We start from the raw sequence: 16,673 nt of genomic DNA, 5'->3' as shown, positions 1-16,673 counted from the left end.
AAACCAGATTGAGCCAGATGGTCGTATCGGAAAATTTGGGAATTGGTTGTTTTACCCTAAAACTGATTTTTTGGTAAAAAGTCGTTGATTTGATTAGTGAAATGTTGATTCAGGCAGTCAAACTGTTGAATTGGTCAATGGGTTTGGCCATTTTTTGTTTTTTAGTTTTTTATTTTTTCTATCAGAGAGGGCCGTTAGTTCGGACCAGATGGTCGGATCGTTTTCACACTGAGATTGATTCTTTTGTTGATGAAGTTTGTGGGATACATTTATTCTTTTGAGTGACAATGAAAAGCATGGCAGTGGGTTATAATTGTTTCTCTTGGGTTGGTAATACGGTAGTCTTTTTAGGAATGGCAACGGGGTGAGGGTTATATTCTCCATGACCTCGATTTTGAAATTAATCCTCATCTCCATCCCTGATCCCTGCTAGAGATAAAAGTTGTTCTCCATTCCCGATCCTCAATGGGAATTTTCCATAAGGACCCAAATCCCCGAATTTTTTTTAGATAATGGTATTTTTTGAAAAAAATAAATTTACTTAAAATAAATAAAATTTTTAAAATATAAATAATATTTTAAATATATTTTGATATGTATAAATAATACAAATAATGTTATATATAACAATATATTTAATATAAATAATATTTAATATAAATAATATTTAATATATAATTGAGGTTGGGGCGGGGAGAGAATCTCAATCCCCATCCCTGACCCCAATTCTGACCCCGATCAAAGATTCTTATTAATCTTTGTCCCGTCCCCGCCCCGCCAAAACAATCCATATCCCTTACCTCACCAGGTCGGAAAGTCGGGTTTACCATCCCTATATGGAGATCTTCCGAATGTGCTGCAAAATACTGTGAAGTGGCCAGGTGGGTGTGTCCGCCTGTCAAGAGCTGGTCCCATCTATTAAAACGAGATCTACCGAGCAAAAAATTCAGCAGACACTCGGGTAATCCAATCGCAGGTTGGGAACATCTCCCTCTAAATTTAACAGAAACGGGAGATATTCCTGATGTACATACCGAAGAGAATGGAAAAAAGGGTTTCAACTTATGAAACCATTCCGTTGCCGAGAATCGAACCCGGGTCTCCTGGGTGAAAGCCAGACATCCTAACCGCTGGATGACAACGGATCTCGTTTTCTTGATGAACCAAAATATCTTAAACAATACAAAATATGAAGTTGTTTTTCTCCGAGAAAATGCTATATTATCATCTACCTCCTTGAAAACTGATATCATTTATATAATAATAATAATAATAATAATAATAATAATAATAATAATAATAATAATAATAATAATAATAATAAAAGGCTATAGTTCACGTTAACAATGCTCTATATTTGCTATGTTTATAAATAAATTTTTGGGAGAATGACAGTTCAGCCTAACATCAGAATTCTTAGGCCCAACATATAGTTAGGGTAGGTGTTCGGAATTGATGTCAATTTATGGGTGGGTATTGGTATATAAGGTAGGGGTATTTGACATTTTGAATTATTGTAGGTATGTAGTGGAACTCAGAATTTTGCGGTGAGTTGTAGCGCACTTTTTCCTAAATATTTTTTCTTTATAAAAGGATTTTTTTTTTTTTTGTAAAGAACATTTTGAAGAGATAAAAGTAACCAAAAGATATTAAGAATTCAATTGTCATGTCTATTAATTTTCTCTTTATTGAATGATCTATTTATTATATTAGAAAATTTATTTAATATATAAATAGTTACATACAATAATTAATATAAGATTAGATGCATGTCTAATAATATTAATTATAAATTAATTAATTAATTTGGTTGAATGATTCCTAGCCTAAATATTCTACATATTAGATTAGAAAATATTAATTTTATCCAAATTTAAGTTTATATTAATTCAATATTTTATGCATTTTATTATAAATTAATTTAATAAAAAATAAATATATTATGATTAAGAAGGAAAAGAATTCATTGACATCTCTATAAAAAATTGCAAACTATAGTCCATATTTTTTCACATTCTAATGATACATGCACTAAAACTGTTTAAGTAAATCCAATTTTGAATTCAAAATTTGACATAATCGAATCAATTTTGGATAATTCGAATCATAACTGATCAAATTCAGATATCCTATTCATATTGTTTAAGTAATTGAGTCGAATTCGGGTATGGCCTGATTCAATTCAATAAATATCTGAATTCAATTGATTATTTAATTCTTACTTTTGACCAAAACCCATTGATTTGGTCAAAAACTGTTTCACTTGGGTGGTTGAACTTCTAATCCATTTGACCTAATCATCGGGTCATGGGCTACACAATTTATGTACTAAAAATTTCTAGAATCCATAACTTTGTGCTTGGTAGTTTGAGGGGTAATCTTTATATCATTTTGGGTAATGTTTTGAGATCCGTGTCCCAAAATATATAATATATTATATTTTATATTATTGATATAATATATTTATATATATACATATACATATACATACATAGATACATTTATGTTTGTTAATCATGATCTTACTTGTTCTACCTAAATAGTCGATCTAGTGACCTATAACCTAGAGGCAAAAATGGTTTAACCACTGGTTTGTTTTTAAAACATTGATTTTGGCCTTTTTATGCATACCAATAGTTGATATTTTGTATAAACAACATTTGAGTTGGAAGTAAACAACTAACCCCGGTTGTTTGATGAAATGTATAAAGTATATGATCTTAACATACACTATCTTCCATTGATTTCTTATGAAACGGTCTTTATAGTTCAGTAATGGATCATTTGATTGCAGATCTAAAGGTTAGACCAAGAGCCCATTAGTTCAAATTTAGTTGTGTTTCATTTCGAGATATATATATATATATATATATATATATATATATATATATATTATTAAAGATACAATTACCAAAACAGTTTTTAAAATTGAAGAAATATAAAATTAATAAATCAGAGAGGCGCAGCGGAAGCGTGGTGGGCCCATGATCGAAACCTGGTTCTGATTTGAAGTTTAAAGCTTCTAAAACCACCGTTTCTCCTCTTTTAAGTTTTAGGTGGTATAATTCCAGTTTTTGGGTTTAGATATATGTGGGCTTTGAATTTGAGCTGTTTCAATCAATCAAAAGTAAGTGTAGTTTTTTTTTTTTTTTTGCATCACATAATCAAAGTGTAGCTTTTAGAGAAACTTCTCACATATGCCTCTAATCTTCATGGATGCAAGTAATATATCCAAGTACTGATTAAGCTATCCAGATAAACTTCTAGACTTGATTCATGTGGCTCTGATTGAGCCCCCAATGGGAATATTATGACTTGGTCCAACTGCACCCTAGAAGAAAATCAATAGTACTGTAGTCTGTAGTTAAGGAATTTTGAAAGGTTCTGACAAAAGCTGTTCTTAAATCTGCAATGCCTTATGAATGGAAGTAAGAAGGAAACCATCAATTATTACATTTTTTTCTTGTTGTTTTGACAGAGCTCATTGGTTTTTGCCTTTCTGGTTAATGGGTATCCATCTCGAACCACCCCCTCATGATGATGATGCCAACTCTATTTGGGAATTGCTTTTGAAATGGATGACATGACCAATGGGTATGAATTCTGTTTTGAGCCAAATTGCAAACATTCTGAGGCTAATCTGGGACGAGTGCAACAAAAAGTATTTTTTAAAATATATAAAGGTTCCTGGAGATTATTCACTGCTATTTATCAGTGAAAAGGAACATGATTCAACAAGAGTTGTAGTTCAGACTGAGATTGGTTCTTTTGTTGATGAAGTTTGTGGGATACCTTTATTCTTTAGGAGTAACAATGCAAAAGCATGGCAGTGGGCTATGATTGTTTCTCTTGGGTTGGCAATGCATTAGTCTTTTTCTTTGATTTTTTTTTTTCATTTTTTTTTCAGTTAGGCCCAGTTAATTTTTCGATAAATTATTTATCCGGGTAAATGTAATTACTTAGGTAAATTTTTCTTGGGAAACACTTACCCAGGTAAGTAAGTGCATTTATCCATGTTCTTTTATTTCCTAGGTAAATAAAGCAATTATCATTTTAGCCATAGAAATCTATTATTAAAAGGGACATTTTTATCCTATTTTAGGTTGTCAACTTTCCTCCTTGGTGAGAAAGTTATTTATCCACTTAGGAGATGGGTATCACTTTCCTGAGTAAGTGATATGCCTAGGAAAATAAACTTTCCCTGGTCCCTACATAAAGATGAAAGAAGAACATGGGATTCTTGATCAATGGGAACCAAAATCCCATTGACCAATTTTCTCCCCTCTCCAAATCCAAAAAAAGAACGCCCCCTTAGAAAAATCAACTAATGAACTGGTTGTAAGGGTGTAAATGGGTCGGATTCCACTGACCTGTCAAGAGATTGGATTTATTCAATAGAACCGTACCGATTGTGTTGTCTTTGCTTTTAAGGTTTTGTGCCCCAATTATAATTGGGTCAGGACTAGTTCTTGTTGTTCTAGATGGATTGAGACCTCAACTAGTTATATGGTTAATAATACATAATGGTTTGCTGGTTTTTTTATAACTTTAGTTATATTTTAAAATAAATCTCAATGACAATATATAAGATAATTTTCATTGAAAATATTCAGTGTTATCAATTGTGAATGTATAAACAGCTTACATTATTAAACTATATTGAATAAAATTATCTTATATTTTGATATGCAATATAGTTTATATTATATATAATATAATATTTTGGGTTGAGTATAGTTATTGTATATTTTATATTTTGATTAATGGTAAGGATCGGGGTTTCGATTTATTTCAAAATCAAGGTCAGGGTTGGAGAATATTATCCCCGCTTCGTTGCCATTATTAAATGAAAACTTTAATCTAATAAATAAATCATGGGCGACCATGTTGTAAGTATTGGCATGGAAGCCCATGGTTTGCATGAGATGGCCTGAGCCCAGCTGTAGACTGAGTATTTTTTGATAAGCCCATAGGGCCATAGGCAATCTCATTGCAATGAATCTTTCAACAGTACAGGTAAAAGAAATGAAGGAGAAACAAACCAAGTATTTGGTCTTGAAATAGAATAGGCATGTTTCGCCAAACAATGAGCCACAGTATTACCTGTACGATGAATGAAAGAGTAATTTGTTGATGCATTTCCCTCTAACCAAATTGATTTGATTCCTTCTTCGATGGCCAGCCTCAAACCCTCCCTAACTTCCATCCATAGCTTTGAGTACTTCTGGGTGGTTACGAGGAACATTAATAGCCCGGCCCAAACAAAAGTTCCCTTTGTGGTTGCAAAATACTATATCAGTACCTGATTTTAAACCACTAGAAGCCCCATCAAAATTTAGTTCAATGTGAGTAGTTGGTAGTGGGGACCATGAACTAGGAAGAAGATTTGGAGTTGGGCTGGATGTCATTGTTGTGTTCAACTCCTCGTGTTTGTACAGTTCGGAAAACTGGGCAGAAGATCTACTGATGATGTTTTCAGGGATGGAGGCCTCTCCACTCATTAGACTCTTGCATCTGGCCTTCCAAGCATGCCACATGATGATGGCGCATAATTTAAAAATGGATTTCTCATTATTTTTCCACAACATAGAAAGCCACTCTTCTAGATTGTGGACATGCACTGGATTAATCTTAGCTGCCACCATTGAACCAAACCACAACAGCCTCATAGCTGGACAGAAAAGAAAGCGATGTTCTACTCTTTCCAACTCATTACCACACAAAATACATATACCATCGATTTTGGGATTCTGCCTTGCTATGTTAGCACTGGTTAGGGCTGTTCACGGGTCGGGTTTGTTCGGTTTAATGAGATTTTTCTAATCGACCCGACCTGGTCGGGTTACCTGAAATTGAAACCAAAACCGATCTTGTGTAAAGCAAAACCGACCTGATCGGTTTGAGTTGGGTTGGGTCGGTTTCGGTTCTAAGTTCAACCATGCTTGAGAGTCAAATTGTATTAGAAATTATGCTTGAATTGAGGGGCTAAGGGGGGCGGGCCAAATTAGAATAGAAGTTATCAAGAAAATAGAAAGTCAAACTGTATTAGAGAAAGAAGATTGAAATTTGTATATTTCAAGAAACCTTCTAATCGAAGTAAAAAAGGACACCTAATTATAATTGTAAGTGGTTGCCTATTTGGTGTAAAACACCATAGAAACTAGGGTCCTTTGATTCTTTTCTTTAAACTTTTCCAAAAAAAATCCTTGTCTATTTGTCTTACAATACTTGTCATTAATGTCATTCCTAACTAGAAGATTATAAATTAAGTTAGATTGTAAATAGTATAGAAACAACTTAGTTAAGTAGGAACTAAGTAGGTTGTAACTATTAACTAGGAACTAACTACTAACTACTAAGTCGGTTCGGTTCATGGAAAATCGAAACCGACCCGAACCATCAGTTTATAATTTTTTACAACCCGAAACCGACCGGGGATGAAGAAAACCCGGCTGACTCGGGTTGGATCGGTCCAGATTGATTGATTTGATCGGGTTGGGTCTTCTTATGAACAGCCCTAACACTGGTTGGTAAACAGTGATTTAAGCATCTTCAATGAAATCGAGAAACCATGGTGGTAAATCATTGATGCTCCACAACTCTTTCAAAGAAACATCAGGGAAGTTCCAGCAACTGTATGAGGAACTAGTTTCACCCTCACACAGATAACGATATGCCGAGGCAGTTATGAGGTGACCTTTAGGGGTATATGTCCATACCCATCTATCTTCTGCGTGGGTGCCTGGGTGGGTCTCAAGGTGAGATGAGTAGGAAGGATAGCCTTCGTAGTAATGTCATCAAATAAGGCTTGAATCTTGGGAGTACACCATTGTCTAGTGATTGAGTCGATGAGCTCTGCCACTCTATAAACCTGCACGGATGAATAAGCCTGTGGAGATAAGGTAATGGGCATGTCAAGCCAAGGATCCTCAAAGACACGAACACTCCAGCCGTCCCCAATTAGAACTTTACAACCTCTAATTAAATGGTGTCTACACTCAAGATTAGAAGACCATAGGGGCCCAGAGTTAGTGTTTTATTGAAGATAGTTCATGTTATCATCTGATCATTTTGGAATCCTCTAACAAAATAGTCCTCATACCCACCCAACAATAATTGCAGTAGTGCATTGGGAACATCTCCACCATGTAGGAATGGCAACATGATAGAGTGGGGTTGGGTTTTGCATGACCTATCCCGACCCCAAACTCAAATATCTTTGCCCTATCCCTTTCCCATACCCATACAGGGATATAAATACCAACCCCATCCCCAAATTCAAATCTCTCCCACGAAGAAATAGCAACAGCGCAAGGTGGGTTCAGGTTTTGCATGCCCTAGGCCCCTATCCCTGACCCCAAACTCAGATATCTTGCCTTGTCCCTTCCTTGTACCCCAATGGAGGTTAGTAATCCCAACCCCATCCTAATATCTTCGAGGATTGGGGATTTGCAAATTTCCCCACCTTGCTTAATCATTGCAACATGTAAATCTACTTATATATTGGAGTGGACAGATACTACTCTTGTCTGTCCCTAATAACTTGCCCTGAACCTGATCAATGGTAAAAAAAATTTTCCCCAGTCAGGATGGGGTGGGTCAAACACCAACGAGGGCAGGTTAGATTGCCATCTCCATCCCATAAATGAAAACATACAAATATATAGATGAGGATGGCAATTTCTATCCTACCTGGTGGGTATTTACCCCTCCTTTTTGGTGGGGTGTTTTTTTTTTTTTTTGTTTGTTGGGATTCTATAACCTGTACGGGTATGGGTAGGTTACGATATTAGGCTAAACCTGACCCTTCCCGACCCGCATATTGTTGGAAAGCATATAAATTTTATGTATTAGATGTTAAATTTAATAATATTTTGAATTCTATGTGAAGGATAATTAATAATTTGTGTTTTCTACACGTCTTAATCAAATAATTGAAATTTTTGTTGACTATCTGTATTATTTTACTTATTTATTATTTATATATGATAACAAATAATAACAAATTAGATGTGAGTTCTAAACCAAACCTATCCTTACCCTTGAATGCGGAAAATGTAAGGGAGGGGAGGGTTTTGTATTTTCATATACGGAGAGGATTTAGTTTATCAACATCTAACCTCTTATGACTTTTGGGTGGATACAAATTCGGGGGTTTAAAAGGCCCATAAGGTCAAAACCCTCCCAAACTCACCCCTTTGCCATCGATGTTCCCATGCGATGCATCCGTACAAAATACTAAGGGGCCCCACCTATTAAAACGAGATCTAGCAAAAACTAACCATATTACATACACTCTCAAGCTTGGGTAATTCAATCACACGTTGGGAACATCGCCCTCTGAATTTAACAAAATGATGGGGAGATATTCCCGATGTGCACTTGTGCAGCTAGATGCCGACCGAAGAGAATAAAAAAAGTGTTTCAACTTACAAAAACATTCCGTTGCCGGGAATCGAACCCGGGTCTCCTGGGTGAAAGCCAGATATACTAACCGCTGGACGACAACGGAGTTAGGAATATTGAAGCACTAAAAGTACCTTTCAGTATAATCTATAAGACACATTAATTTGTTTTCTTTTTCTTCCATTTTGGAATAAAATGTTATATTATTATTTGCTTCCTTGAAAATTGACATCATCTGTAGTTCACGTCAACAATGCTCTGTATTTGCTATGACCACGCGGAAATTTTTTCTGTTTTTTTATTGCATTTTGCAAAGGATTTTTTTTTTGTAAACAACATTTAAATTGTCATTAAATGAAACGTCTATTAATTATCTCTTTCTTTAATTTAGTTTTAATTGAATGCTCTATATATTATATTAGAAAATTTATTTAATATATACACAGTTAAGTACAATAATTAGTATAAGATTTAGATGCCTAATAATATTATAAATTAATTAGTTAATTAATTTGTCTGAATGATTGCTAACTTAAATGTTCTATATATATTAGATTAAAAAATATTAATTTCATCCAAATTTAATTTTATATTAACCTAATATTATATGCATTTGATTAAAAAATTAATTTAATAAAAAAAAATATATATATAATTATTAAGAAAGAAAAGAATTCATGGACATGTCTATAAGAAAAGTACAAACTATAGTTCATATTTTTTCACATTCTAATGATGGATGCTCTAAAATAATTAATTCAAAGAAATAATTAACAATAACATTAATTTATATTATACATAAAATTATAAAAAAAAGGGATTATCTCCACATCAGCAATTCAGTAGTTTTAGGTCTTACCTAGGAGTGTGAATGGTATTCCAATGTCAAATTTCAAAATCGAAATTTGACAAAATTGAATCGAATTCGGATATCCTATTCATTTTAAGTAATTGAATCAAATTCAGATATGGCTAGAGTCAATGCGATAAATATCCGAATTCAATTGATTATTTAATTCTTACTTTTGATTAAAAAACATTGATTTGGTCAAAAATTGTTTCACCTGGGCAATTGAACTTCTAACCCATTTGACCTAGTCATCGGGTCATGGGTTACACACTATATGTACTAACAATTTCTAGAGTCCATAACTTTGTGCTTTGTAGTTTGAGGGGTGATCTTTATATCATTTTGGGTATTGTTTTGAGGTCAATGTGTCCCATCTATGATGCAGAAAAGATATGGTAAGGAATGAGTTTTGACCAATGAAAACCCACCCATGAATTTTGATAAATAACACCATGCTCATTATCACAATTTTTGGATATCACATCTTTTCCATATCATAGCCCAAATATATATGTAAAATTATATATAATATATTATATCATATATGTTATACATACATACATACATACATACATACATACATACATACATATTTGTTAGTCGCAATCTGACTTGTTCTACCCAGATATTCCAACTAGTGGCCCGTAACCTAGAGTCAAAAATGATTTGGCCTCTGGTTTGGTTTTTAAAATATTGATTTTGCCTTTTTTATGCCTACCAATAGTTGATATTTTGTATAAACAACACTTGAGTTCGAAGAAATAACTAACCCCACTTGTTTGATGAAATGTATTAAGTATATGATCTTAACTTATAAATTTTTCAGTGCTTTCTTATGAAATGGTCTTTATAGTTTAGTAAGGCTGCATTTGGAAACAATGCATATAAGTGTGAATGCAAATATGTAGAGTGTAAAACAGTTCATATAAATTGCAAAATTGGTTAGTTTTGCACTGACAAATTTACCTTTTTACCAAGCAGACTTTTAGTTGTAATGGATGCAAATATGAATTCCAATAAAGCATATGCTTTTTTTTTTATCAAAAGCCCACTTGAATACGAACTTACTTCTTTTCTATCAATGTACTTTTACATCTTATTATCAATGTAAATATGCATTACTCTGTCACAATGCATAAATGTAATTATGCCCAACACAAGCAAAAGTGAACCAAATTGCAAATTTACCTTGAACTGCAATTTCCACTCCATTTGCATTGTTTCCAAACGCAACATAATGGATTATTTGATAGCAGATCGGTTAGATCAAGAGCTCATTAGTTCAAATTTAATTGTGTTTCATTTTGATACATATTTTTTTTAGTCAAGATGGAAGCGTGGTGGGCCCATAACCCACAGGTCCCAGGACCGAAACCTGGCTCTGATATGAAGATAAAAGCTTCTAAAACCCCATTTTCTCCTCTCAAAGTTGAGCTGTTTCAAACAATTAAACCGAAGTATTGCTTTTATTTGCATCACTGATTCACAGAATAAAATTGTCGCTTTTAGAAAAACTTCTCAGATATGCCTCTAATCTTTTTGAATGCAAATTATATATCCAAGTACTAATTTAGCTATCCAGATAAACTTCTAAACTTGATTCATTAGGCTCTGATTGTACCCCAATAGGAATATGTCCCTCTTAATTTCCTGTGATAGAGTTCATTGATTTTTTCCTTTTTGGTTAATGGGTATCATTCTCAAGCCACCCCTCATGATGATGCCAACTCTATCTGGGAATTGCTTTCGAAATGGACAAATCCGTATGAATTCTGTTTTGAGCCAAATTGCAAACATTCTGAGGCTGATCTGGGGCGAGTGCAATAAAAAGTATTTCTACAAATATACAGAGGTTTCTGGAGATTATTCTCTGTTATTTATCAATGAAAAGTAACATGATTCAACAAGAGTTGTAATTCAGACTGAGATTGGTTCATTTGTTGATGAAGTTTGTGGGATACCTTTATTATTCTTTAGGAGTAACAATGCAAAAGCATGGCAATGGGTTATGATTGTTTCTCTTGGGTTAGCAGTGCAGTAGCTTTTTTCTTTGATTTTCCTTTTCATTAAAGTTCACTTAAAAAGAGTCAACTAATGAACCGGTAGTAGGAGTGTAAACGGATCAGATTCCACTGAGCTGTCAAGGGGTAGGGTTTATCAAATAGAACCGAACCGATTGTGTTGTACTCTCAAAGATAAATTTCATTGACAGTATATAAGATAATTTTCGTTAATTTACTGTTATCAATTGTCAATGTATAAACAGTTTACATTATTAAAATATATTGAATATAGTTATCATATATTTTGATATACATTATATTTTATATTATATATATAATATATAATATTTTGGGTTAAGTATAGTTATCGTATATTTTATATACTTATATGTAATATAAATTTTTATTTAAGCTTTTATCCCCACGGGGAACCCATCTTCATTCGGGATCGGGGATAGGGGATAACTTTTATCCCAGTAAGGATTGGGGTTAGCGACGTGGATTTATTTCAAAATTCCTCCCCGTTGCCGTTATTAAATGAGAACTTCAGTCATAGATAAATCATGAGTGACCATGGAGTAAGGAATGGGATCTGCTCCTCATACAGGGGCGCCTCACATGCACATCCACCGTGCATTGAGGACATCTCCCGTGAATATAATTTATAAATACGGGAGATATTCCCAATACATAATAGGATGTGCATGTGAGGTCGGTGTGAGGCGCCCTGTATGAGTAGTAGATCCAGTCTCATGAGGTAAATATTGGCATGAAAGCCGATGGTCTGCATGAAATGGCCTGGGTCCAGCTGTAGCCAGAATTAGTGTTTTATTGAGGGTAGCTCATGTTATCATCCTACCATTTTGGAATCTAGATTTCCTTCTAATAAAATGGTCCTCACACCGACCTCACAACAATTGCAGCAGTGCATTGAGAACATCTCCCCCATGTAGGAATGCAACAAGATAGGGTGGAATCGGGTTTTGCATGACTTATCCGGACCCCGAAGTCAAATATCTTGCTCTGTCTCTTTCCCATACCCAAACAGGGCTACAAATCCCAACCTCATCCCCAAACTCAAATCTCTCCCACGAAGTAATAGCAACGGGGTAGGGTGGGTTCAGGTTTTGCATGCCCTAGACTTTTATACCTGACCCCAAACTCAAATATCCTGCCTTGTCTCTGCCCCGTACCCCAACTGGATTAGTAATCCCAATCCCATCCTAATCCTCATGAGGAATGGGGATTCCTAATTTTCCCCACCTTGCCTAGGGGGTGTTAAGCATTATGGATATTTCACAATATATTCCGTTTGGGAACACGCAACACTTAAATAGGTGTTCGGTTCGTCTGTGGTGTGGATCGATCCATACTATCTCGTGGATTGGTCCACACAATGAGCAAAAATCTCGTCCATAGGTTTTTCTCGTGGATCAAATCACGCAATCCCTGATTATTTTTTAAGCATTGATCCTGTGTTTCACATATAAAATTTATCCTATCTAATCCTATTTTTTTTAACTGTTGTAGTATCTCAAGCACTGCTGAATTGCTTCTCCAGTCATCACTGCTTGATTCTGTGTTTGCTGCTGCAACTCCGGCCATTAGTGCTCACTCACTTGCTTCTGCAACTTCAACCTTGCTGCATCGAACTGCCAGCAGTAAGTGCTCCTTCTCCGGCTACCCCTTGGCTTTTTTTCTTTTTTTTTTTTTGTTTCTTTTGTTGGTGTTCTTTTTCTGCAAACATAGACGTTGAGATCCTCTATGGCATGTTCTTTGAGTATTTTCTTTGTTCTTGCCTTTTGTTTTCAACTTTTCTTAATATGATTTGGAATCCAATATCTCTTGTCATTTGTTGGTCCTTGTGGAAAGAACACAATGAGAGCATTTGAATCCAGACTCCAATTTAATTCAGATTAGATATGGATACTAATTGATTCTATTCAAATAAATTGTTATAATTTACCGTTGGGATTTAAATAAACAACTGGGTAGAATTATTTTCAGTCCTCAATGAACTTCTTGTATTTTGTATATCTCATTTGTGAAGCTTTTTATTAATTATTAATATTAATTTTATTAATTATTAAAATTCTTAGCAATTTACTATTATTATTACATTGTGTATATTATTAAAACATAAAACATTGTTTTTTATTGATTAATGGCATTGGTTATCTTAAATGTTATAGTTGAGATGTATGAAATCAAATACAAGGTGTGGATTAAAATGCACCACACCTTGTATAACACCCATAAAAGTGTGGTGTGGATTGGTCCACACATTTTTGTCCATAGTGTAGAACAATTACCTTGTTGGGGTGTGGTGTGTTCCAATTTCTCATCTACACTACAGAACACCCCCCTAATCATTCCAACATGCAAATCTATTTATACATCGGAGTGGACATATACCACCCTTGCCTGTCTCTGATAACCTACCCTGAACCTAATCAATGGTAAAAAAAGCTTGTCAATCAAGGTCATGTGGGTTAAATTTGGATGAGGTTAGGTTAAATTGTCATCTCCATTCCATGAATGAAAACATACAAATATGTAGATGGGTATGGCAATTTCTACACTACCCGGTGTGTTCCCACCCCTACCCTCCTTGGAGGGGCAGGAATTTTTGCTTGAAGGACAGGTCTTGAGATTCTACAACCTGTATGAGTATGGGTAGGGTCCGGTATTGGGCTCGACCCTCCCTGACCCGCATATTATTGGAAAGCATATAAACTTTATGTATATATTAAACAAGGAAGACTAGAAATTTTCTCTTTTTTGATTTTTTTTTTGATTTTTTTTAATTTTTTAATCCATGTCATTTTCCAAACTACCAATTAGAAACTCTACTTTCCCCCCCAAAAAAAAATCTTCCTAAATCTCTCTCTATCTCCCACACATTCCAATAAAACCTAAATAATCTAATATCCTAAAATTTCTCCCAAACTACCTCCCCCACTATCTCCAACTTTATCCCAAGTTATCTCTAATTTATTAGAGAGTTTCTCTCATAAATTATCTCTAATAATTATTTATCTTTTCCCCCACTTTTTATCTACATCTATCTAAAGAAAGTTTGAACTAAAAAATTTAAGAATTATTTAAATATTCTGACGAAATTATATAATAACTTTAAAATATTTATTAAAAAGATAAAAAATAATTATAATTGATTTAATAATATTCATATTATTAATAATTATGTATTTTTACAAAATTCACCACGAAATTATGTAAAGATAATATAAATTATGATTTTCTGGATTATTCAATCTAAACTTTATTCAAATAATAAAAGTCTAACATTAAAAATTAAATATTTCAATAACTAAGTATCTTAAATAACAAAATATTAAAATCAATATTTTAAATCAATTACTAATATATTTAAAATAGTTACTGAATAACTTTCATTTATAATAAATAGATTAAGATTTTAAATATTTTGTTAAATAATATAATATTTAACATAAATAGATTTTAAACAGTTAAAAAAAAGTATGTATTAATAGTATTATAATTTTATGGATTATTAAATTCAACAAGTAATTGATATTTTAAAATTTAAATAACAATATTTTTTAAATAAATAATATTGTAAATAACTAATTTCATTTATACCAAAAAATAACTTTCAAAAAATGATTGTTTATTAATAATAATTTTAAAAACTTATTATTTACTTATTATATATTTTTCTATACTAAAATTAATATTTATTGTATTTCAATAATTACTTATTATTTATTGTGATAAATATATTTTCAATAATTATGTATAAATCTATTTTTGTTTTGTTATTTAGTCAAAAATTTTCAATAATTATTGTAGTTTAAACTACTATTATTTAGCTTTTTAAATTTAATTTATTGTGTATTTTCACTATAATTTTTTACTAATTATTGGAGATTAAACTATTGTTCACGGGTTGGTTCGGCTCAGTTGTAGGTTGTTTGGCCAACCAAATCGACTTGGTCAGGAAAGGGGGTTGGTCACTTTGGTTATATTAATTTGGGTCAATTTTTGGTTTGGTCAGTTGGTTAAAAGCTTTAAACTTAAAAAAATTAAATTTAAAAATTAAGTTTAAATTTAAAAAAATTACAATGCCATTGTTAAAAAAATAAATTTAAAAATTAAATTTATGATATAAACTATTTTAGCCTAAGAAATATTGGAAATTTCCCACTTTCTCATATTAAAAAAATATATTTAAAATATAAAATATTAATATATATCTATGGTTTGGTCATTCGATTTTAGTCAATTTACAAATGGACAAAGTGAAACTGATCCAACCTAGTTGGGTTGGGAAATTGTTGAAACAAAGCCAACTGGAAATACTAAAAGTTGGGTTGGTCAGTTTCATTAGTTTGATTCGGAATGGCAAGGACGAGGAGTCTCTCCCCATGTGGAAGCACTGATTCCAAACAAAAAATACCCAGCACCATTCTTATGAGAAACTGGTGCGATGTTCCCAAAACTGATGCCAAACACCTACTAATTAATCTCCTAAAATTTCTCCTAAACTACCTCCCCTATTATCCCCCACTTTCTCTAATTCCTATTTATCTCCTAAATTATCTCTAATTTATTTGAGATTTTCTTTCCTAAATTATTTTTAATTTATTAGAGATTTTCTCTCCTAAATTATCTCTAATTCCTATTTATCCTCTCCTCCCACTTTTTATCTATATCTATCTAAAGAAACTTTGAATTAAAAAAATTAAGAATTATTTAAATATTCTAACAAAATTATATAATAACTTTAAAATACTTATTAAAAAACAAAAAATAATTATAATAGATTTAATAATATTCATATTATTAACAATTTTATATTTTTACAAAATTCATCATGAAATTATGTACTAACACTATAAATTACGATTTTCTAGATTATTCAATTTAAATGTTATTCAAATAATAAAAATTTAACATTTAAAAATAAAAAATTATTTAAATACTTCAACAAAATATTAAAAATAGCTAATAATTATTTAAATAAAACTGACATAACGAAAATTTTAAATATTTTACATAATATTTAAATATTTAAATAGTTAAATATTTTAAATAACAAAATATTTAACATAACTAGATTTTAAATAGTTAAAATAACGAAACTATTTAATAAATTTAAAATTTTTCTTAAAAGTAGAAAAATAATTATAACATAATATATTAATTATTTAATTATTAGATACTTAATATTTTAAAGTTTAAATAATGATATTATTTAAGTAACTAAATAATATTGTAAATAACTATATTTCACATATCAATTAATAGTTCTAGAAAATAACTTTCAAAAAAATATTTATTAATAATAATTTTAAAATCGTAAATGCATTTCCAATAATTTTGTATAAATCTATTTTTGTTTTGTTATTTGTTAGAAAATTTTCAATAAC

General features: G+C 32.1%; 2 non-coding genes across 2 annotated transcripts; both read right to left on the bottom strand.

Moving 5' to 3' along the window:
* Nucleotides 1-1,073: 1,073 nt before the first annotated feature.
* TRNAE-UUC (transfer RNA glutamic acid (anticodon UUC)) lies at nt 1,074-1,145 on the bottom strand. The gene has a single exon. It is a non-coding gene; the product is annotated as a tRNA-Glu (tRNA).
* A 7,295-nt stretch (nt 1,146-8,440) lies between these two features.
* On the bottom strand, nt 8,441-8,512 carry TRNAE-UUC (transfer RNA glutamic acid (anticodon UUC)). Its single transcript has one exon. It is a non-coding gene; the product is annotated as a tRNA-Glu (tRNA).
* Nucleotides 8,513-16,673: the final 8,161 nt, after the last annotated feature.

The sequence above is a fragment of the Nelumbo nucifera genome, chromosome 2 (assembly GCF_055504915.1).
Source record: "Nelumbo nucifera cultivar China Antique chromosome 2, China Antique-T2T, whole genome shotgun sequence".
Taxonomy (NCBI): Eukaryota; Viridiplantae; Streptophyta; class Magnoliopsida; order Proteales; family Nelumbonaceae; genus Nelumbo; species Nelumbo nucifera.
Note: the sequence above shows the minus strand (reverse complement) of the source record. Positions and strands in the feature narration are given on the sequence as shown.